The following is an 18373-nucleotide window of genomic DNA, read 5'->3' on the forward strand; positions in this document are numbered from 1 at the left end:
AGCCAAGCTGGTTCTTGGCTGTCCCACTGCCCACTCCAGATTCTATTTTTTCCAAGCCTCCTAAGACGTTTACCTTCCAGCTTCCAATATTTTCTTCAGGTTGTGTCCAATCCCATTCTCCCCATCCCTGTGGATTTAGGCCTTTACAAAAAAGATTCCTCGATATTTTAGTGCGGTTTGGGGAGGAACAAAAGTAGATGCCTATGTTCAATCGTTTCTTTTTCCAGAAGTCTCAGCTGCCATTTTCTATAAAAATTCTCAATGCACAATTTAATTCTGTAATTTAAATTCTAGCCTAAATAAAAGAAACAAAGTTACTGGGCATTCTTTTTATCATTTTATATTGTTATTTCATTCTTACGCTGTTATTTTACTTCCCTGTAATTTTGCCTGGGCCTATGCATACTGTGATTTCCTTAAAGGCAGGGACCACATCTTTAAAATTTTAGTGCTTTCCAGAGCAAGTTCTCAAACTTGGCTGCACATTTGAATCACCTGGGGACCTTTTAAAACTCCAACACCCTGGCCACACTCCATACCAGTAACTCCAAATCTCTGGAGTGAGACTGACATGTCAGCATTGCAGCATATGGGCAAGGTAGGGAAGCAGTGCTGTGAAGCAAACAGTGTTGTAGCTGTCGGAGACCCATTTCAAATGTTTCTTCCACATATGTACACAAACACACACACACACACAAACTGGAAGGCATCTACCTTCCTAGGATGGCATCGCCAACAAGCTTAGTGCTAAAAAATTGGTCTCTGTAACCAGGAAAACAACCCAAGTAATCCCAGGGCACACTAAAGAAGTGCCTTAGCCTAGACAAAGCCTGGTGGTGTTTATTACACTTTAACAGTAACTACGTACTTCCTGTACCCACTAGCCAATGTGGTAATAGTATCAGTCAACACCACCTTTTCTCTACTAAGCGTATTTCAGCCGACCACTGTCTTGTTATCTCTTGACAACTTGAGTACAGTTGGTCCAGCAATCACATCACATGTGTGAGTGGAACCAGGGCTATTTTGAATGGCCAGCTTCCAGTTCTGCAGAAACTATAAAACTGACCCAACCAAATAAAACTGATAGAGTTGCCAGGCTGCAGAAGCTCCAAAAGATCGATGTAAGAGGAGCTTAGAGAACCATTCTAGTTGGAAACAAAAGCTAGTGGCTTGTGTTAAACTTACATGTTCATAGCAAGTTCATTGTTTTTACTTAGATTTGATGTATGCATGAGGTGGTCTGGGGGAAAGTCCCCTCAAGCACTCCTGATACCACAATGTTAGCAAAGGCAAGGACCACCGATCCTATGTTATTGCACCACTGACACAGGCTTTTGTGTGTGTGCTCCAGAGGATGGACAATAGTCCACTCATGGCTGTGCACAGTAAAGAAGAGGACAGGCAAGGCAAGACCCTGCCCAACTAACTGCTAAAGCCTCTCCAAGAGGGATTCACAAGAGAAAGATAGATTCCATGTGGTCTGGAAGGGAGAAAACACATCAGATGCTAACAGTTGGATCGAATCCCTTAGCAATTCAGCAGAAATTAGAAACCGAAACAGACACAAATAATAGCAGAAAGACATCTACAAAAATAAAACTGAACAAGTAAATTCTGATACATTATGTAACTACATACAACTCTCAGAAAGAATGCTGCCTACTCTCTGATCCTGTATTCCCTGGATCATGGAGATATTCTAAGGGAAATGGGAGGTGGGATGAAATAACAACAGCATTGGCACTATACTGCTACAAGAAAACTTAAACAGTGAAAGACTGTGCAGTAACTTGGCAGTTGCTCCCTTATTGAAACGAATACTGTGCAGCTTAGGATCACTGAGGCTGGCAAAACTGAGAACAAATGTTACTGAAATTTTAGTTTACTGTAATCTTTAAATGTAATGGGAGTTTAAGGTGGGTCATGAACTTCTTTCTATTCCATGTCTTAAGAAAGAAATAGGGTGAGCTAGAAATGAGGGCATATTAAGTTAATCTGGCCAGAATTGAATGAAGGGAATGCTTCATTGAGTCTGTTTGGCTCAAATTCTGCTTACAAGTGTCTAAGAGAAATGAGAAGAGGCTACATAGGTTGGAAGCTTCCAACGGATACAGGTTTCCCTCCTGATTCCCCTTCAGCAATCAGCAGGATGAATTCAGTCATGACAGAGAACACAACTAGTGTATTAAATGTATGTGTAGATAACAAACTTTCTCTTTTTATATAAAGAGTTATGCACTGTAATCAGAGTTGTAACTTTCTTTGACATATTGTATACTATAAATGCTAAATAGTTCTTGGACAGAAACTTTGCAAAATCTTTATTTGACCAAAGAAGAAGTGCCTTATTCATGCAAATGACTGAGTTGCCTTACTGGACCTATGAATTTGTTGAGAACACTCCTAAGTTTTCCTTTTCAGGTCCAATCTATCAGTGCTTAATTTAGATTTGAATAAATTCAGTGGGTTTATACTACTTAATACGGTGTATTTCTGCCTTTGATTACACAATCAAGATGTTCTTGAAGTGATTTCAAATTTCCTTTTGAGTTTTGAGGAACCTCCACTTTTTTAAAGAACGAAATGCTCAAATTCAGTGTCTATAGGATATTGATTAAGAATGTACTACTATGTTTGTATGTTTCCTTTTGGCTTAGAAACAAGTTTCTTTGTTTCTGCAAGACTCCAAGCTGGCAAAGAACGGAAAAGAGAAAAGGTGGGTTAAATGAGCAGCCTGCCCAGAAACGGAGAAAAAATTCTTTAATACTAAAGATACTCGAGTTTCCAAGAGCCAGTATTATAGAATAAGAATCCTTTGACTAATTTATGATTGGCCACATGCCACCACTTCTGGCTGGTGGCCAGAGGATCTGGAGGGGAGGGATGGCAGGATGCCACAAGAGAAGGTCAAGCACTTCATTGCTAAAGCTGCCTTTGGGTATAGCTGCTCACCAGGAAACTGAAAACTTTTTGTCCAACAAGCTTCCCAAGTGATTTCTTAGCACATGACATTTGCCAACCTTTACCTAACTGATCCTTCAACAACTCTGCCAATGAAAGGAACTGAGAAATCTCATCTATGTAAAATGGGAACGGAAAACAAAGCACTGTGCTCTAATCCTCTATGACTTTTGTATAGGCAGTCTCACTCAACAAATAGCTGACAAATGACATTAATACTGTCCTCCATATAGGGCTGTTTTTACTGGCAAATCCTAGTATGACTGGAAAATAATTTTTCCTAGTGAACTTTATTATTATTATTATGTGATTTTATGACTGCAGTAAAGGTGATAACAGTGGTTTTCCAAGATAGAATTAGAGGCACAGAATGTATGGCTGTGTAATAACCTACACATTTAGATTCAAACTTCCTGAGATAGTTAAGTAACTTCAGGTAAGTGAAAATATCGATTCAATGTCTGAGCACAGTGTCATTGTCAAGTTGCCTCGTACCTGCTATGGCCATCAGGTATGCAACTCCTGGAAAGTGAAGCAGTTGAAATTTAACAGACTTTGTGATTTAAGATGAACAAAACAGGATGGGAGAATACAAGCACCCCCAGATATTGACCAATCTGTACTGCTCCATAAAATTGTTATATTGATCCTTTTTCAGCCCTGATACTTTTAGGAATCTAAATTGTCTATATTTATTGATACTCTTCACTGGATTTTTTTTAATTTTGAGGAATTTGACAGAAATGTTACACTGATAATCTTCAAGGCTTCTGAGAAATTGAAATCAAAGAATATGCGGTACTGTTTGAAAGAGAAAAAAATCTTTTTTATAACCAGACTGATCTAAGCTACTCTAAGAATCTCCAAAACAGCAGTGGCAGCGGGCCCGTTTTTAATTCCTTCACCGCATGTGGTTTTTCTTTAAAAAAGAGAAAAATGACTCTGACAAAAGATAAATAAACTTAATAGTCTCAAAGTTAGGTCAAGGAAGAACAAAAGCAAAATTTTTTTCAACACTCCTCCTCCCCCACCACAGCCAATATTGCAGCATGGTAATCAAAAGTATGAGGAATGGAGAGATTTAGAGTAAGCACTGCTACATTTTTCAAATTTATCAAAATCCCAAACTTCATAATTGTATTATTTTTATATGTTTTTATTCCCATTCCTGTGTCCAAAAGGGACTCCTATGTCCTTCTAAAAGGTATTACTAATCTGAAAGAAAGATGCTAAATACATAATTGTAGTACTTATAGTTATGTGTTCTAATCTACCTTTACATATGGGTCAGCTATACCTAAGAATGGCAGGAAGTCACACATTACCCGACACTCAACCTGAGCAATAACAGATAGACAGAATTTATAACTCTTCTTAGGACTGACATAATTTCTCTTTTTAGTGGATAACATTTTATGTTAAACGCTATTAAAATTTCAATATATTTATGCATTTTATTAGATTTTACAATCTAATATTTATTACTCACTAAAATAAATTTCAACTACGTACATTGATTTCCCCATGATCTATGGTTGAAGTGGGAAGTTTAAAGCAAAAAGAAAAACCTTATAATCCAAAAATTATATCTGAATCAAAAAATAAGCAATTCCAAATACATAAGAAAGAAAGAACATTACATGCAAAAATCAGAAAGTGAGCTGTCAGATGGCGGAATAGGAATAGCTCCGGAGCGCAGTTCCCAGCAAGAACAACAAAGAGGGCGTGTGATCTCGCATTTCCAACCAAGGTACCAGGTGCATCTCAATGGGGCTGGTTGGACAGTGGGCGTAGCCCACGGAGGGTGAGCCAAGGCAGGGTGGGATGCTGCCTCATCCAGGAAGTGCAACGAACCGCAGGACCACCACCCGCCCGCCCCCCCCCCCCCCCCCCCCCCCCGACCCAACAGAGGCCATAGAGGCCTTTTCCAGCCACTGTGGCACTCCAGTCCAGATACTAGGCTTCTCCCAAAGTCTTTACCACCCACAGACCCGGAGATACTCGCGAGCCCACAAGCTCCACAGGTTTCCAGCACAGCTGCTTCAGCCAGCGCTATGGGTTTCCAGCACAAATCTGGGCTGCCATTTTAACCAGCGCCTGGAACGCCTGGAAGATAGAGCCGCCCATTAACCTAAAAAAGAGGGAGCTGAAAGCAGGGAGACAGGTGATCTGGCTCGGTGGGTCCCACCCACACAAAGACCAGCAATCTGAAATGCACTGGCTTGGGAGTTTCACAGCCAATGCAGCAGTTTGAGCTTGACCCAGGATGCTCGAGCTCTGTAAGGGGAAGGGCACCCTCCATTACTGAGGCAGTTCTAACTGTACCTGTGTAAACAAAACCGCAAGGAAGTGTACACAGCAGCTGGGCAGAGCCCACCGCAGCTGAGCAATGCCTCTGCAGGCAGACTGTGACTAGGCTCCTTCCTTGCTGGGCAGAGTATCTCTGAAAAAGGGCAGCAGCACCTCAGGGACTTATAACACACCACCTTCCCAGAACAGAGCACCTGGGAAAAGAGGCAGTAGTGAGTTCCACTGCAACAGACTTAAAAGTTCCTGCCCAGCAGCTCTGAATGGGACAACGAGCTCCCAGCGTAGCACTTGAGCTCTGATAAGGTACAGACTGCCTCCTCAAGTGTCTCCCTGACCCCCATATATCCAAAGAGGCACTGCATAAAGGAGAGCTCTGGATGACATCTGGCAGGTACCCTTCTGGGACACAGATACCAGAAGAAGGAACAGGCAGCAAACCTCACCGTTTTGCAGCCCCCACAGGTGATTCCCAGGGAAGCAGGGTCTGGAATAGACCTCCAGCAGTCCAGCAGCAGAGGGGCCTGACTGTTAGAAGGAAAACTAAAAAACAGAAAGAAATAGCTTCAACATCAATAAAAAGGACGTCCGCTGAGATCCCTTCCGAAAGTCACCAACTTCAAAGACCAAACATTGATAAATCCATGAAGATGAGAAGAAACTAGCGGAAAAAGGATGAAATCACCAAAAACCAGAATGCCTCTCCTCCTCTAAGGGATCATAACTCCTCAATAGCAAGGGAACAAAACTGGATGGAGAATGAGTTTGACAAATTGACATAAGCAGGCTTCAGAAGGCTGGGTAATAAACTTCTCTCAGCTAAGGGAATATGTTCTAACCCAATGCAAATAAATGAAGAACTTGAAAAAAGATAAGACGAAATGCTACCTAGAATAACCAGCTTAAAGAAGAACATAAACAACTTGATGGAGCTGAAAAACAGTGCACGAGAACTTCGCAAAGCATATACAAGTTTCAGTAGCCGAATCAATCAAGCAGAAGAAAGGATGTAAGACACTGAAGATCAACTCAATGAAATAAAACAAGAATGCAAGATTAGAGAAAACAGAGTGAAAAGAAATGGACAAGCCTCCAAGAAATATGGGATTAGGTGAAAAGGCCTAATCTACATTTGATCAGTGTACCTGAATGTGACAGGGAGAATGAATCCAAGCTGGAAAACACTCTTCCGGATATTATCCAGGAGAACTTTCCCAACCTAGCAAGGCAGGCCAACATTCAAATCCAAGAAATACAGAGATCATCACAAAGATACTCCTCAAGAAGAGCAACCCCAAGGCACATAATCGTCAGATTCACCAGGGTCGAAATGAAGGAAAAAAATGTTAAGGGCAGCCAGAGAGAAAGGTCGCATTACCCACAAAAGGAAGACCATCAGACTCACAGTGGATCTCTCAGCAGAAACCCTACAAGCCAGTAGAGAGTTGGGGCTAATATTCAACATCCTTAAAGAAAAGAACTTTCAACCCAGAATTTCATATCCAGCAAAACTAAGCTTCATAAGTGAAGGAAAAATAAAATCCTTTACGGACAAGCAACTGTTGAGAGATTTCCTTACAACCAGGCCTGCCTTGCAAGAGCTCCTGAAGGAAGCACTAAACATGGAAAGGTGCTGGTTGTTCAACCAGTACCAGCTGCAGTGGTTAAAACATACCAAATGGTAAAGACCATTGACACAATGAAGAAACTGCTAACAGGCAAAACAACCAGCTAGTATCAAAATAGCAGGATCAAATTTCCACATAACAATATTAACCTTAAATGTAAATGGGCTAAATGCCCCAATCAAAAGACACAGACTGGCATATTGAATACAAAGTCAGACCCCTCAGTGTGCTATTCAGGAGATCCATCTCACATGCAAAGACACACACAATAAAGGGATGAAGGAAGATTTACCAAGCAAATGGAGAGCAAAAAAAAAGCGGGGGTTGCAATCCTAGTCTCTGGTAAAATGCACTTTAAACCAACAAAGATCAAAAGAGACAAACAAGAGCATTACATGATGTTAAACGGATCAATGCAACAAGAAGAGCTAACAATCCTAAATATATGAGCACCCAGACACATAAAGCAAATTCTTAATGACCTACAAAGAGACTTAGACTTTCACACAATAATAGTGGGAGACTTTAACACTCCACTGTCAACATTAGACAGATCAACAAGACAAAAAACTAACAAGGATATCCAGGACTTGAATTCAGATCTGGAATAAGCAGACCTAATAGACATCTATAGAACTCTCCACCCCAAATCCACAGAATATACATTCTTCTCAACACCACATTACACTTACTCTAAAAGTCATCAAATAATTGGATGTAAATCACTCCTCAGCAAATGCAAAAAGAACAGAAATCATAACAACCAGTCTCTCATACCACAGTGCAATCAAATTAGAACTCAGGATTAAGAAACTCACTCAAAGCTGCTCAACTACATGAAAACTGGACAACTAACTCCTGAATGACTATTGAATAAATAATGAAATGAAGACAGAAATGAAGATGTTCTTCAAAACCAATGAGAACGAAGATACAACATACCAGAATCTCTGGGACACATTTAAAGCAGTGTCCAGAGGGAAACGTACAGCACTAAATACACATATGAGAAGCAGGAAAAATCTAAAATCGACACCCCATCATCAAAATTAAAAGAGCTAAAAGAGCAACATCAAACAAATTCAAAAGCTAGGAGAAGACAAGAAATAACCTAAGATCAGAGCAGAACTAAAGGAGATAGAGACACAAAAAATCTTCAAAAAATCAATAAAAACAGTAGATGGTTTTTGAAAAGATTAACAAAATAGACCACTAGCCAGACTAATACAAAAGAAAAAAGAGAAGAATCAAATAGATGCATTAAAAAGAATAAAGGGGATATCACCACCAATTCCACAGAAATATAAACTATCATCAGAGATTACTACAAACAACTCTATGCACATAAACCAGTAAATCTAGAAGAAATGGATAAATTCCTGGACATTTACGCCCTCCCAAGACTAAACCAGGGAGAAGTTGAATCTCTGAATAGACCAAAAACAAGGTCTGAAGTTGAGGTAGCATCTAATAGCCTACCAATAAAAAAAAAAAAAAAAAAAGTCCAGGTCTAGATGGGTTCACAGCCAGTTCTATCAGATGTACAAAGAGGAGCTGGAACCATCCCTTCTGAAACTATTCCAAACAATACAAAGAGAGAGAATCCTCCCTAACTCATTTTATGAGACCAACACTATCCTGATACCAAAATCTGGCAGAGATACAACTAAAAAAAAAAAAAAAAAAAATTCAGGCCAGTCTCCATAATGAACATAAATGCAAAAATCTTCAATAAAATACTGGCAAACCAAATGCAACAGCACATCAAAAAGCTTATCCATAACAACCAAGTAGGCTTCATCCCGGGGATGGAAGGCTGGTTCAACATAACCAAGTCTATAAAAATAATACCAGATAAACAGAAGCAAAGACAAAATCCACATGATTATTACAGTAGATGCAGAGAACACCTTCAACAACATTCAACAGCCCTTTATGCTAAAAACTCTCAATAAACTAGGTATCAATGAAACGTATCTCAAAATAATAAAAGCTATTTACGACAAACCCACAGACAATATCATACTGAATGGGCAAAAACTAGAAGCATTCCCTTTGAAAACTGGCACTTAGGAAAGAGTGTCCTCTCTCACCATTCCTATTCAATATAGCATTAGAAGTTCTAGCCAGAGCAATTAGGCAAGAAAAAGAAATAAAGAGTATTCAATTAAGAAAAGAGGAAGTCAAATTCTCTCTATTTGCAGATGACATGATTGTATATTTAGAAGACCCCATCATCTCAGCCCAAAATCTCCTTAAGCTGATAAGCAACTTCAGCAAAGTCTCAGGATACAAAATCAATGTGCAAAAATCACAAGCATTCCTATACACCAATAACAGACAAACAGAGAGCCAAATCATGAGCAAACTCCCATTCACAATTGCAACAAAGAGAATAAGATACCTAGGAATACAGCTAACAAAGGACGTGAAGAACCTCTTCAAGGAGAATTACAAACCACTGCTCAAGGAAATAAGAGAGGACACAAACAGATGGAAAAACATTCCATGCTCATGGATAGGAACAATCAATATCGTGAAAATGGCCATACTGCCCAAAGTAATTTATAGATTCAATGCTATTCCCATCAAACTACCATTGACCTTCTTCACAGAACTGGAAAAAAACCACCTTAAACTTCATAAAGAACCAAAAAAGAGCCTGCATAGCCAAGACAATCCTAAGCAAAAAGAACAAAGCTGGAGGCAGCATGCTACCTGACTTCAAACTATACTACAAGGCTACAGTAATCAAAACAGCATGGTACTGGTACCAAAGAGAGATAAAGACCAATAGAACAGAACAGAGGCCTCGGAAGTAATGCCACACATCTACAACCATCTGATCTTTGACAAACTGGGCAAAAACAAGCAATGGGGAAAGGAATTCCCTGTTTAATAAATGGTGTTAGGAAAACTGGCTAGCTATGTGCAGAAAGCTGAAACTGGACCCCTTCCTTACATCTTACACTAAAATTAACTCCAAATGGATTAAAGATTTAAACCTAAGACCTAACACCATAAAAACCCTAGAAGAAAACCTAGGCAATACCATTTAGGACATAGGCATAGGCAAGGACTTCATGACTAAAACACCAAAAGCAATGGCAACAAAAGCCAAAATAGACAAACAAGATCTAATTAAGAGCTTCTGCACAGCAAAAGAAACAATCATTAGAGTAAACTGGCAACCAACAGAATTGGAAAAAATTTTTACCACCTACTCATCTGACAAATGCTAATATCCAGAATCTACAAGGAACTAAACAGATTTACAAGAAAAAAAACAAACCCATTCAAAAGTGGGAGAAGGATATGAACAGGCACTTTTCAAAAGAAGACATATATGAGGCCAGGAAATGTATGAAAAAATGCTCATCATCACTGGTCATTAGAGAAATGCAAATCAAAACCACATTGAGATACCATCTCATGCCAGTTAGAATGGTGATCATTAAAAAATCTGGAGACAACAGATGCTAGAGAGGATGTGGAGAAATAGGAACACTTTTCACTGTTGGTGGGAGGGTAAATTAGTCCAACCATCGTGGAAGACAGTGTGGCGATTCCTCAAGGATCTAGAAATAGAAATACCATTTGACCCAGCAATCCCATTACTGGGTATATAACCAAAGGATTATAAATTGTTCTACTATAAAGACACACACACTCGTATCTTCATTGCAGCATTGTTTACAATAGCAAAGACCTGGAACCAACCCAAATGCCCATCAATGATAAGCTGGACAAAGAAAATGTGGTACATATACACCATGGAATACTAGGCAGCCATAAAAAAGGATGAGTTCATGTCCTTTGCAGGGACATGGATGAATCTGGAAACCATCATTCTCAGCAAACTAACATAAGAACAGAAAACCGCTTGTTCTCACCCATAAGTGAGTGCTGAACAGTGAGAACACATGGACACAGGGAGGGGAACATCACACACTGGGGTCTGTTGGGGGGTGGGTGACTAGGGGAGGGATAGCAGAGGGATTGGGAGTTTGGGGAGGGATAACATTAGAAGAAATACCTAATGTAGATGATGGGGGAAGGAGGCAGCAAACCACCATGGCATCCATATACCTACGTAACAATTCTGCAAGATCTACTCATGTACCCCAGAACTTAAAGTAAACTTAAAGTAAAATAAAAATAAATAAAAAGAAAGTGAGCTGTGGAAAACAAAACAAAATAAAACAATTAAAATATTCATAAATTCTAAATAATTCAAAAACTTCTAAATACTGAAAGGAAAAATGTCGGGATTCATCCCCCTGTTAAAGGTACCAGTCTAGAATAGAATTTTCAGAACACTAGGAATCAGATTTAGGAGGCTAATTTAGCAACATCCTTCATATTATGTATGTGTGGCTCGACAATGTTGATATCATATTTGACGATGAAAATATAAAACAAAGATCTTTTACTTTTCTAATATATATTATTCTTAATATACATGGTCTCATTTTTCTAATTCTTCTGAAGCTTAAAAGATATATGAATCAATTTTATACTTTCTGATAATAATTACTTGTACTGCCATTTTATTTTGTTCACTTAAATCTAAGCCTATCTTCCAAGTCCCTGTTGGTGCATATATTTGAAAATTTTTTAAAGCATGCCATTGTCAAATAAGATTGAGAAAAACTGGCTTAAGGTCATTACATTCTGACTGATGCTTAAAATGTCAAAGAGAACACCTGTTGGCAGCTCTAACATTTATTGTTTAATCAATTAAGTTTTTTTAAAAACTGTTAGAGCAGTAGCTCCCAACCCAGAATAACCCAATGCACTCAGAAAATCTCATTCACAAGAGAATAACAAAAATAGATTTTTTTTTCAACTTTTTAATATGGGCTTCTGATCACTAGCTTCTTATTCCACGAATAATCAAAACCCAGGAGGTTTGCTTTATTAGAATTCCTTATTTTTTAATGTTTTACATAAATTAGCTGCTCATTTATAAATGAGGGGAAAATATATGGTACAAAAAGCCTAGAACCAGGTTTTAGGAAACTTGAGCTCCAGACCACTTGACACTGAGCAACTCAGCCTCTCAGAACTTCAGTTTCCATATCACATGGATATAGATCAGAGTTTCTCAGCCTCTCTGCACTATTTTTTTTTTTTCTTTTTAGAGTCTTGGTCTTATTCTGTCACCAAGACTGGAATGCAGTGATATGATCACAGCTCACTGCAGCCTCAAACCCCTGGGCTCTCCTGCTTCAGCCTCCTAAGTAGTTGGACTACAGATGTGTGCCATCCTGCTTAGCTATTTTTTTTTGTAGGGGTGGGGGTCATCTTGCTATGGTGCCTAGGCTAGTCTCAAACTCTTGGTCTCAAGCAATCCTCCCACCTTGGCCTCCCAAAGCACTAGGATTACAACTATAAGCCATCATGCCCAGCCAGCTTCAACAGCATTGACATTTTGGTCCAGACAGTTCTTTAATGGGGCTGCTCTGTACACGTTTAGCAGCATTCTAGGTCTCCAACCACCACATGCTAGTGGTACCCCCCCCAGGTGTGGCAACCAAAAATATCTCTAGACACTGCCAAAATCATGAGCAGTTGAAAACCACTAGAGTAGATATACCCTCCATTTCTCCCCAGCTCTGATGTCCTACAAAATATATTAAATATCTTATTTTATTAAATGTTATTTGTTAAGGCACTGGTCAACAGGCCAACAGTGAGAATACTGTGAGAGGCAGGAGAATTGCTTCGGCCCAAGAGTTCAAGGCTATAGTGAGGTGTGATTGTACCACCACACTGCAGCCTAGGCAATAGAGCAAGACCCTGACTCTTAAACAAATAAATAGAGAAATAAATAAATAGTGCTGATGGGCTGAGAAGTTCTTATCTAGTCTATATCCACGTCATATAGAACTGAAGTTCTGAGAGGTCAGTGTTACAAATTAGAGAAATTAAAATACAGTGATGATTTGTACTCATGCTAATATTAGCAGTGTCTAAAATCTTTATTTGGAAAATAACAAAAGGTCATCAAAGCAATAAATAAGAAAAACTAAAGTAAATAAAGTATGCATCGATAATATATACCTTCTATTTTCTATGTTAACTCATTCAGCTGGATTTTTTAAATGAGATAAAAAGAAAGGCATATTACATCATACAGAAATTCTGATTTTTTTGAGGAACTACCCTACTGTTTTCCACTCTGGTTGCATCACTTTACATTCCCACCAACAATGCACAATGATTCCAATTTCATCCTCAGCAACACTTGTTATTTCCTGTTTTCTTGATAAAAGCCATACTAATGAGTATGAAGTGGTATTCCATTGAGGTACTGACTTGCATTTCCTAATAGTAACGTTGAGCATCTTTTCATTGGTAATTTATACATTTTCTTGGGAGAAATGTCTGCGCAAGTCCTTTGCTTATTTTTAATTGATTTATTGGTTTTTCTTGTAGAGTTTTAGTTCTGTATATGTTCTGGATATTGACCGCTTACCTGATAAGTGACTTGCAAGTATTTTCTCCTGTTCTGTGGACTGCCTTTTTACCCTGTTAATAGTGTCCTTCAAAGTCCATGTTTTTAATTGTGATGCAGTCCAATTTACCTTTTTATTGTTGCCTATGCCTTCAAAGTCATATTTTAAAAATCATTATCAAATCCAATTTATGAAGCTTTTCCCTTACATTTTCTTCAAGGAGTTTTATATTTAAGTCTTTGATCCATTTTGAGTTAATTTTTGTATACGGTAAGTAAGGGTCCAAATTCATTCTTTTGCATGTGAATATCCAGTTTTCCCAGCATCATTTGTTAAAAAGACTGTCCTTTCCCCTGTTAAATGGTATTGGTACCATTGTCAAAAATTAATGACCAGATATTCAAGGGTTTATTTCTCGGTTCTCTATTCTATTCCATTCATCAATGTTTGTCCTTTGCCATTGTCTCACTGTTTTGATAACTATAGATTTGCAGTAAGTTTTGAAGAAAGAAAGTGTGAGTCCTCTAACTTTGTTCTTCTGAATTAACAAAGCAGTTACGCTAGCAAATATTTGCACATCAGTATTTATAGCAGTCTTAGAAACAATAGCCAAAAGGTAGAAGCAAACCAAGCAACCATCAACAAATGAATGGATAAACAAAATGTGGTATATGCATACAACAAAATATTATGCAGCCTTAAAAAGGGAGGAAACTTTGATACATGCTGCAACATGGATTAACCTTGAGGACATTATTACAAATGAAATAAACCAGTCACAAAAGGACATATACTGTATGATTCCACTCACATAAGGCACTTTCAGTAGTCAAATTCATAGAGATAGAAAGTAGAATGGGTTCTTGCCAGGGACTGTTGGAGAGAAAATGGGAGTTATTGTTTGACGGTTACAGTGTTTCAGTTTTGTAAGATGAAAAAAGATCTGGTGATGGATGGTGGTAATAAGTGCACCACGATGTGAATGTACTTAATAACAATGAACAGTAAAAATGATTAAAACAGTAAATGTTACATATATTTGACCTTAATTTTTAGAAATAAATTAATGTTTGTGAAAAAAGCATTGTGGAGAAAAAAAAGCATTATTAAACACGTTCATCTAGTTCTGCCAACATGTATACTTTTGGAAAACAAAGGAATTTTGTAATATCAAGAGCAACTTAAAGTTACTAACAATCCTTTAAAAGTATTTTTAATAAATATATTAGAAACCAGATTTATGCCAACTTATTATCTGTTTTCACTCCAAATTCCTCAGTTAGACATCTCACAATCTATATATGATATTCAATCTGCTTTTATGTCATAAATATATATACTTCAATAGGTGAAAAAAATCATGTATCTATTCGATTTCCCTAAGGAATTTTCATGAATTTTATATGGTTATTTCCTTCAGTAAAATTAGTTTCAACAACACAGAAACCAAACTCCCATCTCACAGACTGCCATTCTACAATGGAACCCTGACACTAAATATACCAAGAATATAGGTATCACCCAAGTAACCCTTTCTCTGCAACAAGAACATATAATGGAAGGTAACTTTTTCTGTTAAAGACATTAATTTCATAATTCACAAAAAATTATGAGAGCAAAGATTTGGCCTAAATTTAAAATTTATGCTGGAAAAGCAGCCAGATGCAGTGGCTCACGCCTGTAATCCCAGTACTTTGGGAGGTCAAGACAGGCAGATCACTTGAGGTCAGGAGGTCAAGACTAGCCTGGCCAACATGGTGAAACCCTATCACTACTAAAAATACAAAAATTAGCCAGGTATGATGGCATATGCCTGTAATCCCAGCTACTCAGAAACTGAGGCATGAGAATCACTTAAATCAGGCAGTGGGAGGAGCGGAGTTTGCAATGAGCTGAGATCTCACCACTGCACTCTAGCCTGGGTAACACAGTGAGACTGCATCTCAAATAAATAAATAATAAAATAAAACTTACACTGGAAAAGGGACATCTTAAAAAAAATTAAATTCTTAAGGTACCCATTGTTCCAAAACGCCAAAACAACTATATTCCAAAAAAAACTCTAAATGTAAAGGGAATCAAAGCATGAAAAAAACTGTTTCTCTTTTTTTAAAAGCAAATAAAACCACAAAAATGACCTAAATGTATGTGCTGGAAGGATCCAAGAGGACCACCTGGTCCTTTCCCTTCAATTTACTGATGAGGACACTGAGGCCCAAAGTCAGCTCCCAAATTTTGGTACATTATAGATGAAAACTTGCCTTCAGCACATGCCTGTCCTAGTTTTCTGTCCTGACTTCAGTGTATTAAACTATCTGGTTATACATTTCTGTGATATTTACATAAGAAAACAAGTAAGTGGTTATATTAGTTTTACCAAGCTGCTATGACAGGCCATACTTGTGGTGGAAAGGAATGGATACAGTAATGGAAAAACATCAAGTCCCATGAAAAGGCAGATGTTTAGGCCTGTAGACTAATTCAGGAGGTCCTCAGCTATTCCTTTCCTCACCTAAGTTTCCTCCAATAAGTAGACCAAATATACTCTAAGAACCACAGCCAGGCAATAGTTATATCAGTACAGAATAATGTTACAAACATACCTTAAACGTGACACACCAAAATCTTATTTGATTAACACAAACGCACATGTACACTCTCTCACTCCTTCTTTCTCTCTCTCTCAGAGAATGATAATGAGTATGGATTTTTTATATGACATGAGGAATATGTCTCATTACTTACATGAATGAAAGCATGTGTGATGCCAGGCCTGGTGGCTCACCTGTAATCTCGGCACTTTGGGAGGCCAAGGCAGGCAGATCACCTGAGGTCAGGAGTTTGAGACCAGCCTAGTCAACATAGTGAAACCCCCTCTCTCTATAAATACAAAAATTAGCCGGGTATAGTGGCAGGCACCTGTAGTCCCGGCTACTTGGGAGGCTGAGGCAGGAGAATCACTGGAACCTGAGAGGCAGAGATTGCAGTGAGCCGAGACCATGCCACTGAACTCCAGCCTGGGTGGCAGAGCGAGGGATGGAAGGAGGGAGGGAGGGAAGGAGGCAGGGAGGGAGGGAGGGAGGGAGGGAGGGAAGGAAGGAAGGAAGGAAGGAAGGAAGGAAGGAAGGAAGGAAGGAAGGAGGGAAGGAAGCAAACAAGCAAGCATGCGTATGTGGCATTCAACATAAAATCACATACACCCTACAAATCAACTGCCTTTAACTGCCCTCTCCCATTCTCTGCTTCCCCAGAGTTCCAGCTGTTGCTTCTAATCAATACATCTCATTCCCTACAGTAGTTAAAGCTGCCATTTGGAATGCAATGTTGATGAGGGCATACTATTTTATTTCTTTTAATTTTCAAAGCACTCATACTATTTCGTTCTATAAAAGGACAAGGAAGAGAAGCAGTTTAGTGATGCTAAGTCCACACTCATCTGGATCATCTGGAATACAAAAAGCTCTATGTCTCTCTTCCTTTTGTTATAGCATTGCCTCTAATTATGCAATTCCTTCTTTTTTATATCAAGTAGTATTCAGCTTTACAACATATGTCAGTAATGCACAATCCTTCAAATTCTGCCTTCTGATGGAATATAAAATGCTGCAACAGTTCAAGTATTGATACAATGCCAACAGGCATGTTCTCATTTCAAAGTGTAGGCTGCCATCTACTGACTATGATCCTCTCCCACTCCACATTCAGCTCACTTCAGAAAGTGAACTGATCTGGCACAAGAGGTTTTCTTTGCTTCATCATTTAAGGCAGTGTGACTTGATTGTTATAATGAACCATATCAACATAATCCTTTAGTTATTTTAAATACAAATTATCCTAAAAAAAAAAAATGCTAAGCAGACAGTTATGCTTCTGTATAGCTAAAAATTCCTGGTCTATACTCAAAAGGGCATATAATTTTTTTAAGTATGTGACATTTTTAAAATATGCAAGAAAAATGCATTTTAATATCTTTCTCTTCACCCTTTCCTTTATTCTTTACTCCTGAAAGCAGAAGCTCACTTATTCTCATTAGTGTGTATCTGTGATTTAATTTTTCTTCTTGATCAACATCCTCAACCTGAAATTATTAAAATGTAACTTGACTGCCCTAAAAAAAATTGTTAAAATTCACAGCAGCTGTTTACACTAAAGCTAAAAGAGTTACTTAGCCATTAGTTAGCTCAGGCTCCTGCCAAGACAGGAAACATAAATTCGCAGGTGTCCTCTAAGAGCACTGGACTTTTTTTAAGTAAGAGTTAGTTTCTCCCTGTTTTAACCTATTTTTTAAGGAAAATAAAATCAGACCAACCCAAATAATTAATGTTAGGGAGGGAAACCCTCCCTCTCTGCCTCTCAGGGAGCTGAGACAGTAGAGAGCAAAGGGTAAATTCACTGTCTTATGAAAGCAAAGGGTAAATTCACTCAACAGCATGCATTTCATAAATACTGCCTGACACAATATTAGGTCCTAGGAACGCATTCTGTGAAATAGTTTAAAGATCTGCTGCCTTTGACAACTGTCTGGTGTGAAGATAGAGTAGGGAAAAAAATACAGCACGACTTTCAAGACTTAAAAGATGCAGTGTGAATAGCGACAAAGAACTGCCTGGGTGTGCTTGGAGGGTCTGGAAGAATTTCACAGAGGAACTTTCTGAAGGAGAAACTTGAGTCTACCAGGTAATCAGACAGGGGAGAGAGACTCAGATAGCATGTGCAAAGGAAGAAAGATGAAAAAACAACAGAGACTTAAGAGAAAAATCCAGTAACTTAACATTAGTTTTAATAAAAATAAAAATAAGCTCAAGTTCCTGCGTCTGTAGAGTAAAAAATTAAAAATAAATAAAATAGGACTGAGCGCGAGAGGCCAATGGAGTGCGGGAGCTGAAAGAGTCTTCGCAGACAGCCAATTACTTCCAAGATCTCTTTCCTGATGCCCATCTGTGGATCCCAGAGCCTGGCAAGTAGACATAGGACAGTACTGCTTTTAAAGGGACAGTACTGCTTTTTTTTTTT

General features: G+C 38.5%; 1 protein-coding gene across 1 annotated transcript in view; it reads right to left on the reverse strand.

Annotated features, from left to right (window-relative positions):
- Positions 1-18373, reverse strand: part of BCKDHB (branched chain keto acid dehydrogenase E1 subunit beta) — a 97684-nt gene that overhangs the window by 57663 nt on the left and 21648 nt on the right. The gene's annotated exons all lie outside the window — the stretch shown is intronic.

Source organism: Sapajus apella, unplaced genomic scaffold (assembly GCF_009761245.1).
Source record: "Sapajus apella isolate SASKATOON/1434 unplaced genomic scaffold, GSC_monkey_1.0 scaffold6, whole genome shotgun sequence".
In the NCBI taxonomy this organism is placed as follows: Eukaryota; Metazoa; Chordata; class Mammalia; order Primates; family Cebidae; genus Sapajus; species Sapajus apella.